The following is a 10890-nucleotide window of genomic DNA, read 5'->3' as shown; positions in this document are numbered from 1 at the left end:
CAACACACACACACACACACACACACACACACACACACTACAACATCCCCTCTGGGTATCTCAGAATGATGTCTTTTTTTTAAGATTTTATTTATTTATTTGAGAGAGAGAACTATCTGTGGAAGAGGCAGATGGGGAGGGAGAGAATCTGCAGCAGATTCTGAGCTGAGTGCAGAACCCCAGAGCAGAGACTCAGGGCTCAATCCCAGGACCCTGAGGTCCTGACCAAGATTGGCCAGTTAACTGACTGAGCCACCCAAGTGCCTCAAAATGATGTATTTTTGTCACAAGGACCCTCAGTTCATGCCTTTCTTCAAATTGCTTCTCTTGATACACTATATAAATGCATAAAGAGCTGGAAACTGTACCGGATTGTGTATTCCCGAGGAATTCTGCTTTATGCTTACATTTTCCAAAGAGGATGCTTCACAAATACTTATTATTAGTTGATTTAATCTGGACTGAGAGACCAGTATCTTCTCTTAGCCACCTTCTCTATTTGTATGAGTTTGGAAAACTCACTTTTCTTTCTGAACCTTTTACCTCATTTGATTACTAAACATCTTATAGTTATTCTGCATATGCTGTGGTTAGTCCCATTTTGCATATGTATACTGTCTGCTGAAGATGAGCCATCAAGAATATGTTTTCCATTTATTCACCCCATGCTAGTTTCTGCTCAAAACATATATACACACATATGTAGACATTTATATTTCATAATCCTTTCCCTCTTGATAGAGAATATTGTAAAAATTATCTGTTGTCTTCTTAATAAACTTTAAGAATGCACAAAGTATAAAAGATTGTTATTTGTATATGAATGCATTTATTTAATGCTAATTAATTTAATGCTAATTTTACACAATATACCACTCCCCAGAGAACACCAGACAGCTTTGGAGTCATGCCCCCCTAATCATTTGTAGAATCCTAGGAGGTAGCTTGATTATAAATACCACATGCATTTTTAAAATTTTAATTCCACTATAGTTAACAGAGATGACTATAGCATATAGATAACTATTACATACAATATAGTGATTCAACACATCCATAAATTACCCAGCGCTTATCACAAGTACCCTTCTTAATTTTTTTTGAGATTTTATTTATTTATTCATGAGAGACACAGAGAGGGGTGGGGGTGGGGGGGCAGAGACACAGGCAGAGGGAGAAGCAGGCTCCATGCAGGGAGCCTGATGTGAGACTTGATCCTGGGACTCCAGGATCACGCCCCAGGCTGAAGGCAGATGCTAAACCGCTGAGCCACCCAGGGATCTCCACAAGTACCCTTCTTAATCTCTGTCACCTATTTCACCCATCCCCCCAGTTACCTCCCCTCTGGTAACCAGCAGCTTGTCTTGTTAAGAGTCTGTGTCTTGGTTTGTCTCTCTCTCTTCTTCCTTTGCTCACTTGTTTTGTTTCTTAAATTCCACATGTGAGTGGAATCATATGGTATTTACCTTTTCTGACTGACTTATTTTACTTAACATTATACTCTCCAGCTCCATATATGTTGTTTCAAATGGCAAGATTTCATTCATTTTTATGGCTGAATAAAATCCCATTATATACTCTATGTCAGAACACATATTTAGAAAAATATTTCTACAGCTGATGTCAGAGTCATTACTTCTTGTGTTCTCTTCTAGAATTTTTATGGTTTCAGGTCTTACATGTAGGTCTTTAATCCATTTTGGTTTTATTTTTATATATAGTATAAGAAAGTGATCTAGTTTCACTCTTTTGCATGTAGCTGTCCAGTTTTCCCAACACCATTTGTTGAAGAGAAATTTTCCTATTGGATATTCTTTCCTGCCTTGTCAAAGATTAATTGGCATATAATTGTGGGTTTATTTCCAGGTTTTCTATTCTGTTCCATTGACCTATGTGTCTACTTTTGTGTTAGTTCCATACTGTTTTGATTACTATAGCTTTGTAATATAATTCAAGTGATATGTCAAGTTTTTCTTTTCTTTATCTTTTCTTTTTTAAAGAAAATTTATTTATTTGAGAGATAACATGAGTGAGGAGGTAGAGAAGGACAGAGGGAGAAGGATAAGCAGACTCCCCACTGAGCAAGGAGCCTGACTTGGGGTTTGATTCCAGACCCTGAGATCATGACCTGAGCTGAAGGCAATGCTTAACTGACTGAGCCAACCAGGCACCCCTGCTTTTCTTTTTCAAGATTACTTTGGCTATTTAGGGCCTTTTGTGGTTCCATACAAATTTTAATATTGTTTGTTCTAGTTCTGTGAAAAATGCTATTGGTATTTTGATAGAGAATGCATTAAATCTGTAGACCTGTAGGTTGCTTTAGGTAGTATGGACATTTTAACAATATTTGCCTTTCCAATCTGTGAGCATAGAATGTCTTTCAATTTATTTGTTTGTCTTCAATTTCTTTCATTGATGTTTTTTATTTTCCAGAGGATGGGTCTTCTACCTCTTTGATTAGATTTATTCCTAGGTATTGTATTATTTTGGTGCAATTTTAAATGGGATTTTTTTTTTTTAGTTTATCTTTATGCTGCTTCAGATTAGTGTATAGGAATGTAGCAGATTGTTGTACATTGATTTTGTATCCTGCAACTTTACTGAATTCATTAGTTCTAGTAGAGCTTTGGTGAAGTCTTTCAGATTTTGTATAGAGTATCATGTCATCTGCAAATAGTGAAAGTTTTACTTCTTCCTTACCAAGTTGGATGTCTTTCATTTCTTTTTGTTGTCTGATTGCTGTTCCAGTAGTTGAATAAAAGTGGTGAGAATGGACATCCTTGTCTTGTTTCCATACTTAGTGGGAAAGCTCTCAGTTTTTCTCCATTGAATATGATGTTCACTGGGTTTTTCATATATGGCCTTTGTTATGTAGAGGTACGTTCCCTCTAAACTCACTTTGTTGAGGGCTTTTATCATGAATGCATGTTGCACTTAAATGCTTTTTATTTCTATTGAAATGATCATATGGCTTTTATCCTTTCTCTTACTGATATGATCAATCACATTGATTGATTGTGAATATTGAACCATCTTTGCATCCTGGAAATAAATTCCACTTGATCATGGTGAATGATTTTTTTTAATGTATCATTGGATTCTTTTTGCCAGTATTTTGTTGAGGATTTTTGCATCTATGTATATCAGATGGTCTACATATATTTTTTCTTCTTTTTTTTTTTTTTGTGGTGATGGTGTCTTTATCTGGTTTTGGAATCAGGGAGATACTGGCATCATAGAATGGATTTGGATGTTTTCCTTCCTCTTCTGTTTTTTCGAATATTTTTCAAAGAATAGGTATTAACTCTTCTTTAAATGTTTGGTAGAATTCTGTAAAGCTATCTGCTCCTGGACTGTCATGTGGTAGTTTTTCTGATTCAATCTTCTTGCTGGTAATCAGTCTGTTCAAAGTTTCTATTTCTTCCTGCTTCAGTTTTGGTAGGTGCTATGTTTCTAGGAATTTATCCCTTTCTTCTGGGTTACTCAATTTGTTGGCATATAATTTTTCATAATATTATCTTACAATTGTTCGTATTTCTCTGGTGTTGGTTGTTAGATCTCCTCTTTCATTTGTGAATGTTTATTTGAGTCCTTTCTCTTTTTTACTGGATGAGTCTGGTTTGAGGTTTATAAATTTTTAAAAATCTTTTTAAAGAACCAGAACTCGGTTTTGTTGATCTGCTCTTTTTTTATTTTATTTATTTATTTATTTATTTAGTTTTGGTGGGTCTTTTGTTTTGTTTTGTTTTCATTTATTTGTTTTAGTTTCTGTATCCTTTATTTCTGTTCTGTCTTTATTGTTTCCTTCCTTCTTCTGGTTTTGGGTTTTGTTTGTTGTTCTTTTTCTAGCTCCTTTAGGTATAAGGTTAGGTTGTTTATTTGAGATTTTTCTTGCTTCTTGAGGTAGCAAGAAACTACTTGCTACCTTGTGATGCAGTTCTAGCACTGCCCACCGCATGTTAAATATATGTTAAACAAATGGGTATTTTATCAAAAGTAGTTAGTATTTAATTTTAGGCCAGTTGTTTGGGGGGAGGGTCCTGGTGAAAATAAGATATCTTTAATATACAAATGGATGATAGTAATGAAACTTTTGAAATGATTTTATTTTATTTTAACTTATTCATGAAAAAGAGAGGGAAGCAGAGACAGAGGCAGAGGGAGAAGCAGGCTCTCTGTGGGTAGCCTGATGGAGGACTCGATCCCAGGACTCAGGATCACGACCTGAGTCAAAAGCAGATACTCAACTGCTAAACCACTCAGTCACCCCGAAAATTTTAAGATTATTGTTTGTTTATTTGGAAAGTGAATTAATCAACTCAAATTAATTAATTAATTAATTAATTTGATTAAAATTAATCAAATTCATGAGTTACACAGAAACTCAGCAAGATCAAGGAGCTGTAAACTAACTCATGCACTGATTACTTTCCCTGATTTTAGGCCATGCCCCCAAACTCAAATGTCTATACATAACCAACTGTAGTTTTGCAGTAACAGGGTATTCATTGACTCTTAAGTCATATCTACCTTTCATAAGTACAGGTCTCCCAATCCACAGATTAAATACTTTCGAAAGCTTTATTCAGTATCACTACAGAATGGCTTAATTCCACTCTGTGAAAGGTGCTGTAACTGGGAGGAAACGAGAGCAGGATATTAATATCTGCTCTTAAACTCTTACCATTTATTGTTGTCTCTGGCACTCCATTCCAGGCAAGTTTTAATACTATAGACTGCAACTTTTGCTATACCCAGAAATCACTCAGGAAGCTTGTTAGAAACACACATTTCTGAACTCCACCTTCAGGTCTAGGGTGTGGCTCAATAATTTGCATTTTCAATTTGGTTGTGAATCTCTAATACAACAGAATCACTGCTTTGAAGGTTAGCTAGGTGCAGTGAAGTAAGAGTGAATCAGGACAGGTGTGATATGGAGTCAGGCTCTAAAACATAATGTAAATTAAATCCACATGGGTTCTGAAGGTATCTTGGAAAGATGATCATTGTCACTGAAGATGATCATCTGATCATTATTCTCCAAACTTGCCTGGTGATTGGAATCATCTGGAGACATTTGTAAAGCAGTTCATTCCTGGCTTTGTCTCCTAGAGCAGTGGTCCCCAACATCATCTGCCCCACAGAATCTCCTCGGGAATATCTAAAAATCCAGATATCCAGGCCATACCACAGACTGAATCAAAATCTCCAGGGCTCAACTGGGGCATAAGTTTGTTTTGTTTTGATTTTTTCTTGAGATACAATTAATACCTAACATTATATTAGTTTCTGGTACACAGCATGATTCAATACTTGTATATTGCAAAACTATCAGCACAGTAAGTCTAGTTAGTTAACATCCATTGCCACACATAATTACAAATTTTTTTCTTGTGATAAAAACTTTCAAGATTTGTTTGCTTAGCAACTTCCAAATATACAATGCATTGTTATTAACTATAGTCATTATACTATACCTCACAATACATCCCATGACATATTTACTTTGTAACTGGAAGTTTGTACTTTTGACCACCTTCACTCATATTGCCCACCACCTCCCACCTATCTCTGCCCCCCAAACCCTGACACCTCTGACAGCCACCAGTCTGCTCTATGTTTTTTGTTTTGGGGAGTTGTTGTATTGTTTTATTTTTTAGATTCCACATATTTGTGAAAGCATACAGTATTTATCTTTTTCTGTCTGACTTATTTCACGGCCTTAAGTATTTTTTAAAGCTCCCCTGTGATTTCAGTGTAAAATCAATGTTTGAGTGACTATGCTAGAGATTGATTCTGTTGGTGACCAAGAATCAGTTCTTTTAACAACAGCTCCAGGTAATTCTTATGAACACAAAGTTTGGAAGTTATTAAATTTTATATACAAGGAACTACTTAGAGTTATTTAATGAAAGAATTATCCACATTTGACTAACATAATATACAGTGAAAGAAATGGTTTCTCCTTATTTGGGATTGGTAATTCCTACATTTTTTTAGCTCAGACTGTGTACTTGTATCATTAACAACCACATTAAATATACACACACATATGCACATACATATACTGTAGATTTGTACTCTTATATTGTAAGGAGTAACATAGGTGACAAGTTATTACCTTAATAAGATTTACTGCTACTTTACTAGTGTAATGAAATATTACTTCCTTGATGGGTGATTTTTTAGGGTGTGGTGTTAAAATTGCTTTCCATGGTTTAAATTTACTCTTCATCTTCATCAAATCCTTCAAAAGACAAAGTGGAGTAACTTGTTCTCAAGAAGAAAAAGTTCCACCCTGTCTTTGAAAATGCATAACTGACGGATCCCTGGGTGGCGCAGCGGTTTAGCGCCTGCCTTTGGCCCAGGGCGCGATCCTGGAGACCCGGGATCGAATCCCACGTCGGGCTCCCGGTGCATGGAGCCTGCTTCTCCCTCTGCCTATGTCTCTGCCTCTCTCTCTGTGTGTGTGACTATCATAAATAAATAAATAAATAAATAAATAAATAAATAAATAGAAAATGCATAACTGAAACACAATGTATGTTCTACTGAGTACAGCAGAACAGAGAAGTTACATCTTAAATGCCATCCAAGAGGGCAGAACATTACTTGGTAAAATATTTCAGTGATATCCTACGACATAGACACCAGCACAGCACTGTTGCTTGATTCTAGGAAATCTTAACTATGATTGAATCTTTATCATGTTCTATGATTACCTCAAAGAATCATAAGACCTTAAATCTGAACTGGACAACAGAAACCTGTCTCAGTCCAACTCTCATGTTTGAAAGAAAAGGAAACCAATGAACAAATAAATGCACTGATTTGCCTCAAGTCTCACGGGAAGTTAATACCTGATTTCCTGGGCAGTCCGGGTGGCTCAGCAGTTTAGCGCTGCCTTCAGCCCAGGGAGTGATCCTGGAGACCTTGGATCGAGTCCCATGTCCGGCTCCCTGCATGGAGCCTGCTTCTCCCTCTGCCTGTGTCTGTCTGTCTCTCTCTCCCTCTCTCTCTGTGTGTCTCTCGTGAATAAATAAATAAAATAAAATAAAAATACCTGATTTCCTGCCTCTCAGGCCAGGATTCTTAAAGCCCCCATACTGCTTGTCTTCTCTTCCGACCCATTCATCTTTGGGCTACTCATTATTGAACACTAAACTGTAGTGTTCACCTATTAAAAAAAAAAAAGAATCAAACGTAATACTGTGTTAAGTGGATGGAGTTTTGTTGTAAAGAAGAATTTAGAAGTCTTTTGTGCCCTTCGAATAGCTTTTCTACGTTCCCGCTCCCTTGAGTCTTTTAGGGGTAAGAGCAGAGCCTGAGTCAGAAAGAAAAAGACATGAGCAACTTATTTAGCTATGTTCCAGCCTTTAATAAAGAAGGTTCATATAACACTATATGTTAACTACATTAGAATTAAAAAAATTTTAAATGATAAAACATCTCACTTTCTTTTTGACCCTGTTTCTTTGTTCCTGTTCATCTGGCTTCCGCCATAGCCTCTGTGATGTAAAATCTCATGGACAGAGTATGTGTTTGTGAGAATGTCCTTTTTTTTTAATCTAGCCAGGAATTTTCCAACTAGAATGTATTGTTTAATATCCTAGAGTTCTCTATGGGAAATTAAATTAATTTTAGTGCATTCTGTATCTTTTGGAGGACAACCTTTTATCCTAGTGCCAGAATTTGTGTTTGTGTTCATAGGTGTGTTCTCATGAATTGAAGGCCAAATAACAACACAGAATTACAGAATTCTATAGCAAGAAAAGTTTTACAGTAGTTCAAGCAAAGAAAAATAGAACAGTAAGTGATTTGTTGTAGAACACATGGTAGGACAGACTCCATGATAGATTATATTTTTGCTAAAATTGGATATTTTGTTGTTCAGATCCACTTCTTTGTGCAAAACAACTTAAAATAGTGTATTTGGTAGTGCCATACCTCTACCAGGAAATCTTACCTAAAATTTTCCTCTATCACATTATGCAATCTTGCAGAATTAATTCACCTATAAGTGAAGTAATAAAAAGGCCAGAAAGTAATTTTTATGTTCCCTCTTCCAGCAATCATTGGAAAAGATACTTTATTCCAACAGATTTCATAATCGTCTTGATACTTATCTTTAAATGAGTAAGAGTCCTATAAAGTTATCAAATGATATCTCATTAAATTATCACTTGTATATTGGTTGAGGTCAGTTTGAGTATGAGATAATTATACAAACTAAGCAAATGATGATGGAATAAACCCTCCTGGTCAGAAGTTCAAGCTCTAGTTAGGATGTCTTTTTTTTTTTTTTTTTTAAGAATTTATTTATTCATTCATGAGAGACACAGAGAGAGAGAGAGGCAGAGACACAAGGCAGAGGGAGAAGCAGGCTTCCATGCAGGGAGCCCGACGTGGGACTCAATCCCCGGACTCCAGGATCACACCCTGGGCGAAAGGCAGCGCTAAACTGCTGAGCCACCCGTGTTGCCCGAGGTAGGATGTCTTGATCCAAATCCTATTTCTCTAGAGTCTGGATCATTTTACTAGACAAGTTACTAACCACCTGTCTCTTAATTTCCTGATATGTAAAATGATGATAATAACAATTTCTACCTCATGGGATTATTGTGCAGATTAAATTAGTGACACATGAAAAACACTTAGGATAGTGTTTGGTGCATACTAACTACTCAAAAAAATGTAGTTGTAGTAGTACTGAAGTTAAAGTATAGAAATATTTAAAACTGATTTCCCGTCTTTCTACCATTTCTACCATAAATCCAGCACTAGTGATTTAGGTTCGGTAAAATATCATTATCTGTCATGTCAAAAGTATCTGTATTTAATTTAAATTAAGGGGTAAGGAAAGTGCTGCCTTTGGAGTTATGCAAGCACGTTAGAGATGGTCAATATGCTTTAGGTTACGGAAGAAGCCTGAAGAGAAGCATTAAGAAACAAATGTTCATGCTAGTTTGATTTGAATGAGACACATTCAAAAGGTTGTTTGTTTTCATTCATTCATTTAATACATATTTAGTGAATATTAAATAAGGACTTAATGTTGGGAATTTTTTTTAAAGATTTTATTTGACAGAGAACAAAGGAGAGAGAGGGAAAATGAGCAGGGGGAGGGACAAAGGGAGAGGGAGAAGTAGACTCCTCACTGAGCCAGGAGCCCAATACAGGGCTCAACTCCATCCCAGGACCCAGATATCATGACCCAACCTGAAAGCTGATGCTTAACCAACTGAGCCACCCAGGCTCCCTTGCACTGGGATTTTATTTATTTATTTATTTTGCACTGGGATTTTAAAAACAAGAGTATTGCTTGTCTACTAACATATAAACTTATATAAACACATCCTTACATTTATTCCCAGTGTTTTGGGGACTCAAGAGGAAATGAGCTATGGGAGTGCCAGATAAGGCTCCTTGAAAAGGGTGATTTGTCATATTGGTCTTGTACGTTAGAAAGAATTTCTTTCCCATGTGAGACAAGAATGGGAAAAGTATATCAGGTATATCAGAAAAACAAGAAGGAGAGGGAGAGGGAGAGAGAGAGAGAGAGAGTGCTGTTATTTTTACTTATAAAGACCTCATTTCACCTTAATTACTCCTGAAAAGTCCCTGTCTCCACATACAGTCAAACTGGGGGGTTAGGCTTCAACATATGAGTGTAGAGGAGAGAACACAAACAGTCTATAATAAATGGGTGAGACTTTGAAAGGAAGATAGACAGGAAGGGAAAACGATTAAAGGGATGTAAGAGAATAAAGAATAATAAAGTTGTTGCATTCTTTTGGTGTTTAACTTAGCCAAATTAGTGAGGAGGACTGAGCTGCAGCTTTAAGATTGTGAAATAAATTTAGCAGAGTTGCTATTTAATTATGAAATTATCTAGGCATTGTTTCTTAAATTTATCAGATTATAAGAATCAACTAGAATATTATTTTAAAATATAGATTTCTTTGGAGATTCTGTTTCTCTCAAAATGGGTTGGGATTCTAAAATTTTAAACAAGCCTCTTAAGATACATATCTTCCAGTTGTAAGAAACTAGAAAACAGGGAGTTAACTAGGAGCAAAAGGATTGGAAGATAATAGTGAGGACTCAGTATAAAGATAATCTAATCACATTGATTTTCATAAAGATTATTTATAGCCAAAGGACAAGTGCATTTGTTTGAATGTATCTTGATCTAAGGATTGGCAAAATGGTTGGGCTCAGGTGAAGGGCAAAGGGAATCTGAGGTGTTTATGAGTGTGCAGTTGAAATGTTGATCCATACATTACAGGCTGAATAGGGGTATAGGAGCGAAGCCAAGAAGGAAGAATAGGCTGGGTCAAGAAAGAAGGATTAAGGGGTTATTGTTCTGAAAAATAATGAGGGTTGTGTTCACTGGGAGACTTAAAAGAGCAGGAGGTTATATTAAAAGATTTCTGAGATCAAGTTTTCAGTAGTATAGTGGATTCTGAATTTGTGTAGACATGAATGCCATGGAAAATGGCAGAGCAGTTCTTTACTTCCTTCAAATCCATGATCAGTAATACTGTCAAGATGTTCTTTTTTAAATGAAAGCTGAATCATACTTCTCTGTGTCAAACACTTCCCTAACTCCCCACTGTCTAGGGTAATTCCAAAACCCTTACCATGGCACTTGAGATCCATTATTGCCTGCAAATATTACATACCATGAACAGCATGCTGCCTATATACATCCATGAAAATATTCATTCATGTTTTGCTTTTGATTATGTAGTTCCCTCTGAGAAGTCTTCATGGTAAAACAGTAAATCCATTTTTTAAAACTTCTTCACAAAGATTTTTGTAAAATATTCCTCCTTCCTATGCCCAACACACATTAGTTCATCTTTTCCTTCACTGTTCCATGTTTAT

Source organism: Canis lupus, chromosome 33, assembly GCF_048164855.1.
Source record: "Canis lupus baileyi chromosome 33, mCanLup2.hap1, whole genome shotgun sequence".
Taxonomy (NCBI): Eukaryota; Metazoa; Chordata; class Mammalia; order Carnivora; family Canidae; genus Canis; species Canis lupus.
The sequence above is the reverse complement of the archived record's forward strand: the minus strand, read 5'-3'. Positions refer to the sequence as shown.